The following is a 13,681-nucleotide window of genomic DNA, read 5'->3' as shown; positions in this document are numbered from 1 at the left end:
ATGAGAGAGAGGACTCAAGGTTGACTGGCAGGGTTTGCACCTGACCAGCAGGGTGAATAAAATTGCCTTTGAGAAGGAATAAATTAGGAAGAGTGTGAGCCTCACTTTTTTTTATTCAGAGGGTGTTGTGTGGGTAATAGAATCAGGACTTCACTTTGGGCATGTCCTGACATGTCTGTCAGAATTCCAAGCAGAGTTGTTGGATAGTCCGTCGATCTGAGAGTCTGGAGTTCAGCGAAGTACCTGGGCCAGGAGATGATCTCAGAGTTGTCAGGGTATAAATAGTTTCCTGAGCCTTGGAGCTCGGGGATGCCCTTGCTGAGTGAGTTCACAGAGAAGATAGTTTCAGGACTGAGTTCCAAGATGCTCTTATCTTGAACATTGTAAGAGAGGGGACTCACAGAGGTAGCCATGATGGAGTGGCCAGTGATGACAGGCAAGTTTGCTATCTTAAAAGCCAGGGGAGGGAACTGTCTCAAAGTGAAGAAGGGATGCATTGTCCCCTTTTGTCTCATTTTATTTTATTTTATTTTATTTTTTTATTTTATTTTAAAAAAAATTTTTTTTAACGTTTATTTATTTTTGAGACAGAGAGAGACAGAGCATGAACGGGGAAGGGGCAGAGAGAGAGGGAGACACAGAATCGGAAGCAGGCTCCAGGCTCTGAGCCATCAGCCCAGAGCCCGACGCGGGACTCGAACTCACGGACCGCGATATTGTGACCTGAGCTGAAGTCGGACGCTTAACCGACTGAGCCACCCAGGTGCCCCTTGTCTCATTTTAACATAGACCACAGTGTGAAGCACGTTTGCTTGTTTTTATTCAAGATTTGCTTGATTCACTGGTGCAAATATGCCACCAGTAATGAATTATCTTGGGGAAAAAAATCTCTTTTTTAGTTTCCCTATGAAGTGAAATGAGCAAATTTGGTTATTTGTGTCCTAAAAAATCTGCCAGCCTTGATGCAGTGTGACCTTTTCTGCTTTTGTATGATTACTCAAGTCTAATCAAGACTGAATCCATTCAGGTATTTGTATTATACATATACAATACAAATAATACAAATATTATTTGTATTTATGCCAATCAGAATTTAATGTGTCTTCTGTTTAGTCTATTCAAGTCAAATGGTTTAGAATTTAATATCCTTGTTGAAGGTCCGGTTTAGGTTTCATTTATGAATATCTTCTTTCTCTTATGATGTTTTGTGTTTGTTTTTTTTCTTTTGCTGTTGTTGTTTTTGTAGCCGTGGAAGAAATCTCCATCTTCAGAAGGCAGTACTGGAACCCGTGTGGAGGTTAAGAACACTATCCCGTTGGTGGTGGCCTGAGGAGACTATCTCAACCCCAATGTTGCCCTGAAATTTGTGTTCAAGATTCAAGAAGATTAGGACTGCTAAGGTATGGACCTTTGATCTTGAGATCTATATGTATATATACACATACATTTAAGGATATACACACACACACACACACCCATACACGTATATAGATTTATATGTGTGTATATACGTGTGTGCGTGTATGTATATATATATACATATATATACACACACACACACACATATATTTACGGCAAAATATATAAATATATATTTAAGGCAAAAAAATTAAAGATACTTAATCATTTTCATTCTTTTCTCCTCCTCATACCCCATTTCTCTTTCCTTTCTCCTTTCCTCTTTTCGAGCAATGATCTTCTCTCTTGCTACTAACTTTTGGGATGTGGTGGGATGAATAAAGGTACAGTGAGAGAAGCCAAAGTCCACGTGGTCTCCATAATAATGAAGTGACCAGAGGGGAGTGAGACCAGGCACGGGGAGAGGTGTGTGCAGGTGTCTGTGATAGAAAGAAAAGTGAAATGGATCCAGGCACCTATGTGATAGGACTTCAGGTACAGAGATGAATGAAGAAGGCGTGCTGTGGAATACACTGGTAATTCCTACTTTCAGTGTCCACAGGACACTTTTGGCAAAGCTTTGTATTATTTCTTAAGTTCTTTGGGAGGACCTGCCTTAATATTTATTTTGGATACATACCAATGTTGAGGCAAGTTTGAATAAGGAGATTCCATTTTTTTTATGGTTGCAGTGATAATCACTGTGTACATATACAGGCATATGTGTAATACATATGTATTATATGTATTATATATACATATGTATTATATATGTATATTATAATATAATACATATGTATATATATTATATATTATAACACATATATATTATAATACATATGTATATATACATATGTATTATAATATATATACTATATTATATATATATTATATATATATATATATATAATTTGTGGAGTGGTGTGTAAACTCTCTCTCTCTCTCTCTCTCTCTCATTCTCTCTCTCCCTGGGTGGTGAGAGAGGAACAGATGGAGGGAGGAGAGAGAGAAACCTACAGAAACTACCATTAATGGCGCGTTTACTGTGTTAGGCATTGTTCTGTAAGCTCAGGGGGAAAGTCACAAGTATAAGTGATAACAGCCATCTGGAATAGGGATTTCTGTTCTGGGAAAACAAAAGAACTATAAGTAAAAAGGTTTTCTGAGACTCTGTACCACGGAAGGGCCAATGGGCAGACACTCTCAGACATATTGGAGTTTACATCTCTATGCTCACTACTGTAGAGAATAGTAGTACAGCACACACAGCTGGGTAAGCCCTGTGGAAATGCGGTTTAACAGCCTGGGGCCACATGACATGTCTAAGAGAAACTGGAGAACATCTCCAACAATTCCATTGATAACTCATTGCTGTCATTTTAATTGCCTTCAAAGACAAAACCCTCATACCCCAAAGGCTTTGGAAATGGGGAGAACAGTTGTAGCTAAGGTGTTGGTTGGTTCCCTTCTCTGGCACAGAGGACTCCCATAGGTCAACAGCTGGGCAAGGTAGAGTTCTAGAGCTGATGAAAATCGAACACGTTCCAGCCTTAGGCCTGCTTTCATTGTATCTTCGACTTTCTCACTGCTGAAAGAAATGTGGTAGATACTTTGCGTTGATTCTGAAAAGACCTTCTTTTAAGGAGGAAGTACATTTACTTTCTCTCCAGTTTTCGTAAAATCCTCCAAGGCCCATGCAGAAATGATTAAGCTCTGATGCTCACGCTGCTCACAGCACCTCTGAAAAGAGTGCTGAGGGGCTGGTGACAGTGGGAGGGTGGCATTTGAAACTCCTCTCTTCCCTTTATTCGGGGGATTTGTTATTTTTTTCAAAGAAGGAAAAATAATTTATCTCCTTCACAAAGGGCACCTTCAAAGCAGTTCACATCTAAATATTATTTATGAATTAATTTCCCATTAACATGGTTCCAAAGGCTAACTACGTAATTGAGCAATCAGAAAAAGAAGTAGCATCCCTTCTTTGGGTTCTTGCACAAATCCCAACATTCTGCCTAAGAGATGCATCATTGTGGTATGGCCCTCTGCTTGCATGTGCTTGATCTGTTGGAAAGAAAAGCTCAAAAAGCTGTTCTGTGCTAGTCATAAAAATCTAGAGAAGCGTGGGGGTTTGGGTTGGGATTTTGATGACTGAGTTCTTTGAGTGTGTTGATCTTTAATTCAGAACCTGCCTCTGTTCTGTCAGGAATATTCACCTAGACGCTAACCACTTAAAACATATATTCAGAGAAAGTTTTAAAGGACTTGGCCATAAAAATGTTCCTGGTTTAGAGACAAATCAACTCTTCAGGGGAAAATAAAACTTTCTCTGATTGTTGGCGGAGGCCACAGGGAGAAGAATGCGCTTTGCGGTGCGGGGACGTCACGGGGCTAGATTCAGCTGTAGCGTGCGCAGGTATGTGCGTGCCCCTGCTCACAGACCAAAATTGAATTTCCAGGAAGGAAGGAGGAAATGAGGCAGTGTTGGTACATCAATCTACCATAATGTTTCCTGGCTCCCATGCTCCAGTGCGTTCGGCAGATTTTTCAGATGTCTTTTCAAGTGAAGACAGTGTAAATTAGTGGCTGTGGTCACACACTTTAGAAAAGGCAAATCAAGCTTCTGTATGAACATTAGGAAAGCCATTTAATTTTTTTTTGAAACCAATGCTGCTCAAAGTGCAGCCCAGACACCAGCAGCATCCACGTCACCTAAGCTTGTGAGCCATGCAAATTCTCAGGCCTTTCCCTAGACTTACTAAATCAGAACATCTTAAAGTGAGGTCCAGGAATCTATGTTTAAACAAGTCTTCAAGATAATTCATATGTCTTGCTAAAATTTGAAAACCACTGCTAACCCTGTTCCTTGAACTCTGAAAAAAGAGTTTTAGAAAATCTTGGGTCTAAAAACTGGGACACTCTCAGAAAATTGGTACACCTAAGTGTATGTGTATATGTGTATGTAAACACTCACACACATGTATTTATAAATACATCCATATGGCATTGAAAGAGAGAATAAAACCTTTCTCAAATGCCAAAAGCAAAGTGTACTGGGCTTTAATTATTGCATCTGACATAAGGAAAAGTTAAAAAATTGATAATAATAAAAAGTAATGTTAGATTGGCTGCCATTGTAAACAAATGGATCAGTGGACCAGAATTCTACATTAGACCCACACATGTGCAATCAGCTGGCCTTCAACAAGAGCACCACATGAGTTCAGTGGGATAAGAAAACTGCTTTAAGAAATAGTGCTGGAATACCTGGATATTTACTTGAAAAAATAAAGAATCTAACCCCCCACCTAGTCCCGTACATAAAAAGCAACTTGAGTCAAATTGCATACTGAACAATGAAAGCTGAAACAACAAAGATAGTAGAAGAAAAGTGAAAATACCTTTCTAACTTCAGAAGGCAGGTTTTCTTTTTTAAAGGACACACAAGCACAAGCCATAAGAGGGAAAAAATACACTGAACTTCATGAAAACTAAAAACATCTATTCACTGAAAAAAACTAAGAAAATAGATGCCCCACAAGACTGGGAGAGCATATTTGTAACACATATATCTAACATGTACATAAAAAGCATACAAAAAAGATATAGAATGGCCAATGAACAGAAGCGATGGCATCTGACATAACGTGTCATCAGGGTGATGCAAATTAAAAACGTAAGATCCCACTACATACCTGTCAGAATGGCTAAGATTCAAGGCGTGCCAACACCAAAACTTAATCAGTCTTGACAAATGTTTTTCAAGACACAGAACCTTCTGCCACTGCAGAAATTTCCCTCATGTATGAGCCACTGGAGCTCTCATATGTAAAATGTTCCAACCACTTGGAAGAATTATCTGGCAGTTTCTTAGAAAGTTACACAACTGTCTTCCCGGAGGGCCAGATATTCTAGTCCTAGATATTTATTCAAGAGGCTTGAACACCTTTGTTGACACCTGTTAATAGCAGCGTTTTTAAATAATAATTTCATGCTGAAATTGACTCAGATGTCCACCAACAGGAAAATGGATCAGCTCTGGTATATTTGGAAAATGAAATGCTATTTAGCGATAAAAAGGAACATTCTACAGATAAACATAATAACATGAATGGATCTCAAAAATAGCATGATTAAAATTAGTTAAATAACAAAAAATACTTACTTTAGGATTTATGTGAAATTGTAGAATGATCAGAACTCACCAATGATAGAAATTGTTCAGTGCTCAGTTCTGGTGTGATATGATTACCTACCTAATTTAGAATGGTACATGAGGGAAATTTCTGGAATGACAGAAAGGTTCTGTGTCTTGACAAACATTTATCAAAACTGATTAAATGGCACATTCACTAAGCGTTTCGTTATAGGTAAATCATGTACGTAAAAATGCATAAAATATTGTTTTTAAACTCCCATTTATTTTTTTTAAATTTTTTTAACGTTTATTTACTTTTGAGACAGAGAGAGAGCATGAACAGGGGAGGGGCAGAGAGAGGGAGACACAGAATCTGAAACAGGCTCCAGGCTCTGAGCTGTCAGCACAGAGCCCGACGTGGGGCTCGAACTCACGGACCGTGAGATCATGACCTGAGCCGAAGTCGGACGCTTTTTTGGTAGAGTTGCAGTGACGATTAAGTGAAATCATGCTTGTAAAGTGCTAGTATGTGTTGGTTTCTTTTAATCTATATGAATATGAAGCTGCTGTTTTTGGTTTAAAGATCGCATGAGCCATGACCCTCCTGAGTAAGAGAATTAGCATTACCTTCCGTTTACTGTGGCCTCTCTGAGTCAGTGTGTATATTCCTGTGTATACTTAACTAAAGCTGAAAGCAAACTACTGTCGTTTTCTAACAACTGGATCATTTGAATTATAAAAATTGAGAAACTCTGGAAAAAGTTGATCCTGTTGTCAAAAAAAAAAAAAGTTTAAATAGTATGTAGGAAATTGTATTGAGGGGAGAGCTGTCATTAAATGTGCATGTTACAGTTTGTCTGTCCAGAGTGATTGAAAGGGAATCTGAAGCTTAACATGGCTAATGGATATCAGCAAGGTTAATTATCTTGGGAACACTGAAGAGCTGAATTTCTCTGTGTACGTCTCTGATTTGTGGTACTGTCATATTATTATTTTTTTTTTGTGACACTTGGACATCAGTCTGTATTTTAGCTGTGCTCTTGAAAGTCTCAATTTCCATGGTCAAATTTAAAATCCAGACATACTACAAATAGGTGCAAGCTAACAGTGCTTTTCCTACAAAATACAAATTAGTTTATTACCACCTGCCTAAGTCAGTAGAAAATCTCTACACACTTCTGAAAGATGTTATGAAAGGGGAATTTAAAACTGCTTTTGAGGATAGTTTTTTGTCATTGTTTCTGATTGTCACCACTAAGTGTGGGAAGGTGGGTAGCTTAGGAAAACTCTTCAGAAATTGTCAGGGTGTGTGTGATGTGTGTGTGTTTGTGTCTGTGTGTGTACAAACATGTATTTCCCTTTTGGAATATTTTTCCCCAATAAATTCTTACGCCGGTTTTTGTACAAGTGTGAGTATTGATGTGGATCACTTGGGCACTTACCTGTTTCCTTCAGAAGTGGAAATGGTGGTTTCTGTATTTTGTGTGCCTCCCAGCACATTAGCAGAAAGGTGGCTAACTTATCAAGTCTTCTGACAGCCCTTCTCATGGTTTGCTTCAGCTCTCATTGGATTGCCCTTAACATTCATCACGTATCAACATTTCATCTCTGGTAATAAACATCTTGCTGTCAGAAATGAAAGCATTCGCAGAGATACTTCCTTGTGAAAGAAAGAGAATCTTGCTGGAGAGCCCACAGTGTTGCTTTCTGAAGCTGGCTTTATTTCTTTAAGCAATTTATGCCAACCACATTCTTGAGCAGAGGCGTCCTGCTGAGTTTGCTACTTGGTAGCAAACCTACCCACTGGTAGGACACCTACCCACTTTTGCGGTTGGTTCTCAGTTTCCTCATATGGAAAATAGGGGTTCAGATCACACAAGCCTAAGGATATTCTCAATTTCAGTAAGTAGTCCAGTTTCACTTTAAATAAATGAGTAATTAATGGTATTACAGCTACATACTCTGTAAGGCTCAATTCAAAGATGGAATATGAAGGTCCAAACAGCTGGAGACGAAGAAATTTAAAACTTCTTCACCAAACTTCTTGTTGAATTTTGTTTTTGTGTAAATTGTTACACATTTTTACTGGGTTCATTTAAACTAAACAAAACGGTTCAACCGTTCTCCCACCTCTCACTCCCTGCCTCTTACAATCGCCAATCTGTTCTCCATGAGCTTGGGTGGTGGTGGTGGTGGTGGTTGTTATTTTTTAAGTGAGATTATGCAACGTTTGTCTTTCTCTGCCTCACTCATTTTCATTTGGTATAATGCCCTCAGTCTCTATTCACGTTGTTGCAAATGACAAAATGTCATTCTTTTATATGGCTGAGTGATGTTCCATTATGTATTGCTACCATAGCTTCTTCATCTGTGTATCCACCGACACTTGGGTTGTTTCCTTATCTTGACTATTGGAAATAATGCTGCAGTGAACATGGGGGGTGCACATGTCTTTTCCAATTATCTGGTTTTCTTCAGATAGACTCAGAAGTAGAATTGTTGGATCATAAGGTATTTCTTTTTTTATTTACTTTTTTAATGCTTATTTATTTTTGAGAGAGTGAGGGAGCATGCAAGGGGCAGAGAGAGAGGGAGACATAGCATCTGAAGCAGGCTCTATGCTATCAGCCCAGAGCCCAATGCGGGGCCTCGATCCCATGATCTGTGAGATCATGACCTGAGCTGAAACCAAGAGTCGGATGTTTAACTGACTGAGCCACTCAGGTGCCCTGGTATTTCTATTTTTAATTGTTTGAGCAATTTCCATACTGTTTTCCATATAGTTTGGACCAGTTTGCATTTCCATCAATAGTGCACAAAGGTTATCTTTTTTCCACATCCTCACCAATGCTTGATGTATCTTGTCTTTTTGGTAATAAGCATTCCAACAGATGGGAGGTAGTGTCATCTTGTTGTGGTTTTGATTTGTATTTCCGTGATGATTAGTGACCTTGAGGATGTTTTTATGCCCCCGTTGGGCATCTAGGTCTTTGGAAGAATGTTTATTCAGATCAGCCCATTTTTTAAATGAGATTTTTTGTGTGTTTGCTGTTGATTTGTAGAGGGTTTTTTTTAAATCTCTTTTGAATATTAGTCCCATGTCAGTCACATGATTTGTAATGATTTTCTCCCATTCAGCCTGTTGCCTTTTTATTTTGTTGATGGTTTCTTTGCTATGTAGGAGATTGTTAATTTGATGTCATCGTACTTGTTTGTTTTGCTTTTGCTGCACTTGTTCTTGGCGTTAGTTTTGAAAACATCATCACCGAGCTCTATGTCAAGGTGTCTGTTGGGTGGCAGTTAAAGAATTGGGGCTCCAGACTAGTACCTAAGCTCCTTCCCGGGAGATACTGGCAAGCTGGAGCGAGCAAGAGGCTACCAAGACAGTGTCCACAGCTTATGTTGTTTGAGAGGAACTCCCTAGGCCACTCAGTTGTGCCAAACCTGAAGTCTGCCTCTGCATCTGAAGCTCCATAACAAGGAAAACAGCCTCCTTCACAACAAGACTAGTGGCTATGCCTCAGTCCACTCTGCACTGCCCTGGGAGCAGTAGCCTACCAAGAACTGTCTTGCTGATTACTATAGTCTTGTGGGACTTAGGGATGCAAGCCCCTCCGACCGCTAGGACCAGTGATCAAGGGGAGTCTCCTGGGTGTTAGCTGAAAAAAACTGGCACTACATGCGTACAGATCTCTCCCCTTCCATAGATGTGTTCTGGAACACAACAAGGTGAGCGTGAAGATTGTGCCCACCCTTCAAGGTCTGTGGAAGGCCTTGATGCGAGTTTAATTAGAAGCCTGTTCCTCAGACCACAGTCATGATGATTAGCAGTAGACCTCCACAGAAAAGACCAGGTTGATGGGTCTGGTGCCTCTTGGTGTGCCCTGGGGGTGGCAGCTATTTAAGAGCTCTTTCTCTGTTGGTTACAGTCCTTGGAGACCTCTAAGCATAAGCCCTACTAGCCACAAGGTAGGCAATGTAGAGGGGCCCCCTGGCAGCAGTCACACAAATTAGGGTGCCGGAAGGGGTTATGAGCTCCTTTCTGGGTGATGCAAATTATATTCTTATGTGACCAGGAATACAAGCTCCCCATGGCATCCAGTGCTAGACAATCTATCCCCTGAGCAGCAGCTGCCAAAATCAGGGCACCAGCTGCATGAAAAAGTCTCCCTTCTGGGTGCTCTAGCACAGCAAAGGGAGAACATAAAGATGGGAACCTTCCAGTCTCAATCCACAGAGCGTTTTCCAGCACGTCTCAGACATGTGTGTTAAACTAGATGTCTGCCCTCCAGTCCAAGGTTTTAGTATAAGCAGGTAAGCCTCCTTCACTTGAAGTCCAGGTGCCATCAGCTGCCTCTGAGTTGGGCCCTGGGGAAAGTGAGTCAGAGCCCACTTTGTGGCCCTTTAAGAGATGCTTCTCAGATGCTATTCTCTTGAGAGTCTCTAGATATGAGTCGTGTTGGATTTCAAAACGACATGTTTTTGGCTTGACTCTTGAGTGCATGTCTTGAAAGTTGATGTGCATGATGGAGAGTTTGAATCCTTTGCTCCTCAGGGAGAAGCTTTGGGTTTTGGGTTAGCTTCCAGTGCCAGGGATGGCGTTGATGGTGAGATAGTGTCTCAGCATCTCTGACCAGCTTTCACTTAGTTTTCTTCTCATTTTCCTGATGTACAGTCATTACTCAGCCAGGCTGTAGGTATTTTAAGAGGAAATTGTTTCGTATGTAGCTGTAGACTCCGTGTGTTCATGGCAGGACATTCAGAATCTTCCTGTGTCACCATCTTGAATGGGAACCTACTTGTTGAATTTTTGCTCTCACTGTATACCCTGAGATGTTAGAATACCATTCAGAAAGTCTTCTTTGGGATATTTTACAGAGGGGGAAATTGAGGAACCAAGATATTAAGTAACTTTCTGGAAACCATCCTGGTAGAATAAGAAACTCTCTGATCTTTGGGTTAGGCCCTTAAAATGTGTGATGGGCCCAACTCCATTCACAGAATGTTTCATCCTGCCCTGAAGCTTACCCATTACAAGAAACCTGCTTCACTGCTCTTTGATTCTGCTTCCCAATGTGGTAGCACCTTTTTGCCTGTATGTTTTGTTTCTAATTCAAAGAGCTACTGTTTTAGGAATAGTCTCCTTTTGACAGTTGCTGAGGAAAAGATGTGTGTTTCTCCCCTTGAGCATGATGTTTTGCAGTCTGTCTGTTTACTTGAGCTGAATTTTACCCAAGGCCTTTGAAACTAACAAAATCTGAGTGGTTGCGGTGTTCAGAATCTTGTACAGATTGAGGTCTCCTTTGCCAGGTTAAAACACCTACACAAGCCCACCATTCTCACCAACAATGACAATGACAAAATGGCCCTTTTAACTTTTCTTGCAACTGGGCACGGTGTTTTTATAACTATGCAAATATAACCTAGGTTAGGAATCTACGAACTGCAAATTCGCAACTACTGATGATCTTTCTTCTCAGAAAGACTTTCTCTTCCACTTGCTTCTTCTTCCCCTTTGCTGCTAAAACTACCCCCCACTTTGCCATTTCTTTTTCATGACAGTTTTTCAAATGTTCACACCAGCATTTTCTTGATCTTGAGCTTGAGTTGCAAAGGCGATCTGTGCCTATCCCATGTTTGTTGTGAGGATCAGATGGGAATAATTGTGAAAATACTTTGAAAATCCCCCTGAAGAACTGTCCAAAGACCTTGATGTGCAATACACAATCTTCCTGCTCGATTCTGTCTGTGCAGCAGCTCTTTCTGCTGTTCGCTCACCCTCTCTGTACCCCCAGCCTTTGCACCTGCTGCAGTGACCTTCTCCATTTTTCTAGAAATGTGCTCTGTCTTTTTAAACCACCACTTCTTTGTACCTACTGATCCTTTTGCCCATAGTGGCCATCCCTACTCCCCCACCAAAAAAAAAAAAATCTGAAATGTTACTCATTTTTTAAGATCCAATTCACTGGAAGCCTTCTGGGACTCCCCTGAGCCATGTGTCAGTTCTTCTCTGACTTCTTGGCACTTTATTTCAAGCCTTCATTATCACTGTTAGGATGAAAGAGGTCACTGTGCTTGTGTTTGGAAATCAGTCTCCTTCAGTGGAATCCATCCTTGCTTTTCTGAATGTATCTGCGGCTTCCCAACTCTTCCCATAAAATGGTGAGTACTTAACAGGCATGGGAATGGATAGAGGGTGCTTAAGTATATCATAGAATGGATTCAGTTTAAACATAGGTCAGTTTCTCCTGGATGATTGGTTACTTTTGGATTGCTAAATTTTCTTTTTGGTTGTTTTCTATTTTTGTTGTTGGTTTCTATCTACTTCTGATTTTTCCATCCATATAATCTTTTTTGGAGGTCTTCTATTATTTTCTTTCTAGCTACACTACCGACTCTGATTATTTGTCTCTCTTACACAGCACTATGCATGGCAGCCTTTCTCAAGTCTTCACTCTGACTACAGGATTGGTGCCCATGTTGCATGTGCTCCAACTGTCCTTTCCTGTGCCCTGTGCAAACATCACTCACCAATCCCAGCTCAGAGCCCTAGAATACTACATCACTCCAGAAAACAACTGATCGTAGCATGGAAAAACAAAAACCTATTTGCCAGTTCTGGACTGGGAGATTTCCTTTCCAGAGCTTCCATTTACTCTTTGCAAGGTTGGGACCTAGTTGCTTAAAGACCGAATGCATTTAATTACTCCTTGCCTTCCATGTATCTAAACCATAGCTCCTTCCTTGAGAGATTATAGGTTTTAGGATTTGGGAAAAGTTTAACAAGCTGTCAATTTGCTCCATTGGACTTGAGAAGCCAAGAAGCACTTGTGCAACATTTGGAATATCTGAAGAGCTGTTTCTGTAGTTTGAATTTGATAGAAATCAATGTTAATGTCTCTGGAGATTATTCAGGTTTTTGAAGAAAAATTACTCTTTTAACAGAGGGTTTTCAAAATATTTTAGACTCATGAGGCTAGATTTAGTGGTAGAGACCTCTTGATTGTGTTTTCTGACAGGTGATGGTCTCATCTGCAAATAACGTTTTGATGTCATTATTGTGGGTCTAACAAAGAGTATAGGAAAGTCTGATGAAAAATTGATTTATAACTATAATAAAGCTGATAAAAGCTCCCTTCCCCAGAAACAAATATAATCCATTCATTGTAGTCACTAATTTTCTGACATCTTTCTTCAATCACATTACCTTCTATCCATGACTATGATTAAGCCACAAAATTTCATCCCCCAAACAATGACCACATGTAAATATAGATGGTGCTTATGTAATTTCAGGATGTGTTTGTATCCACTTAACCCCATCAATGGATTAAAAGTTCAGAACTCAACCTATATTTATGTAGAAGGTGTTCTCACCCTAGGTAATTAGTTTGTGGCTTTAATCTCCTCCTCCTTTAGGAGTGAAAATACACACATAAAATAGAAAGAGAGGCCAAGTTCCCATAAAAGCAAGTATGTGACCTATAGGAGGGATAATAAACATAGAAAGCCACCAGAAGTAATCTTTGGCATTTAATGATATTCACAACATTGATATCTAGGGTTTTACTGGAAGCTGTAGGATTGAACTCAAGCAAATGTGTCTGCTTCCCTCTATATAGTTAAACCCCAATTGGGAAAAAGGATGGGAGAAGGGATAAACAGTATATAAAACTTCAAAATATCTTTGGAAGATTTATAAAGGAAATGCAGTGTTTTGATATATAAAACATAGCTCAGTAAAGATATCAGAGGAAAACGCTCAGTAGAGCTCTAAAAATGGGAAATACGCCAAAGTACAGGCATAAAGGAGGAAAGAAGGGAAAAGAAGGGCATAATTAAAAATCTGCCTGTGGTGTGAATTTTGGTTTGTCTCTTCTCTATTGCTTCTCATTAACAGAGCTGATAAAATCATTTTAACCTTAAGCAAAACAAACTGGAAAGGATCCTTTCTGAAGACACTGAGTGAGCTTCCTATGTAGAGCTCTTCAATTGGATGGGTGTCCTAGGAAGGAACCTTTAAGGTCCTAGGAAGGTTTAAGGTTTTGCCTTAAACCTTTCAAGGGCATCCTAAGCCTGAGATGAATTTCCTGCTTGTCCAGCTTTGAGGAAACCCAGGCAGTGCTGTGGCTCTGTCATACCCATAGA

General features: G+C 39.9%; 1 protein-coding gene across 2 annotated transcripts in view; it reads left to right on the top strand.

Moving 5' to 3' along the window:
• Positions 1 to 13,681, top strand: part of SGCD (sarcoglycan delta) — a 934,755-nt gene that overhangs the window by 374,946 nt on the left and 546,128 nt on the right. For both annotated transcript variants that reach the window (XM_027077705.2, XM_053199779.1), the window contains exon 2: positions 1,247 to 1,400. The gene's annotated coding sequence lies outside the window, so the exon portion shown is untranslated. The remainder of the gene's footprint in view (positions 1 to 1,246; positions 1,401 to 13,681) is intronic.

This window comes from Acinonyx jubatus, chromosome A1 (genome assembly GCF_027475565.1).
Source record: "Acinonyx jubatus isolate Ajub_Pintada_27869175 chromosome A1, VMU_Ajub_asm_v1.0, whole genome shotgun sequence".
NCBI classification, from domain to species: Eukaryota; Metazoa; Chordata; class Mammalia; order Carnivora; family Felidae; genus Acinonyx; species Acinonyx jubatus.
The sequence above is the reverse complement of the archived record's forward strand: the minus strand, read 5'-3'. Positions and strand labels throughout refer to the sequence as shown.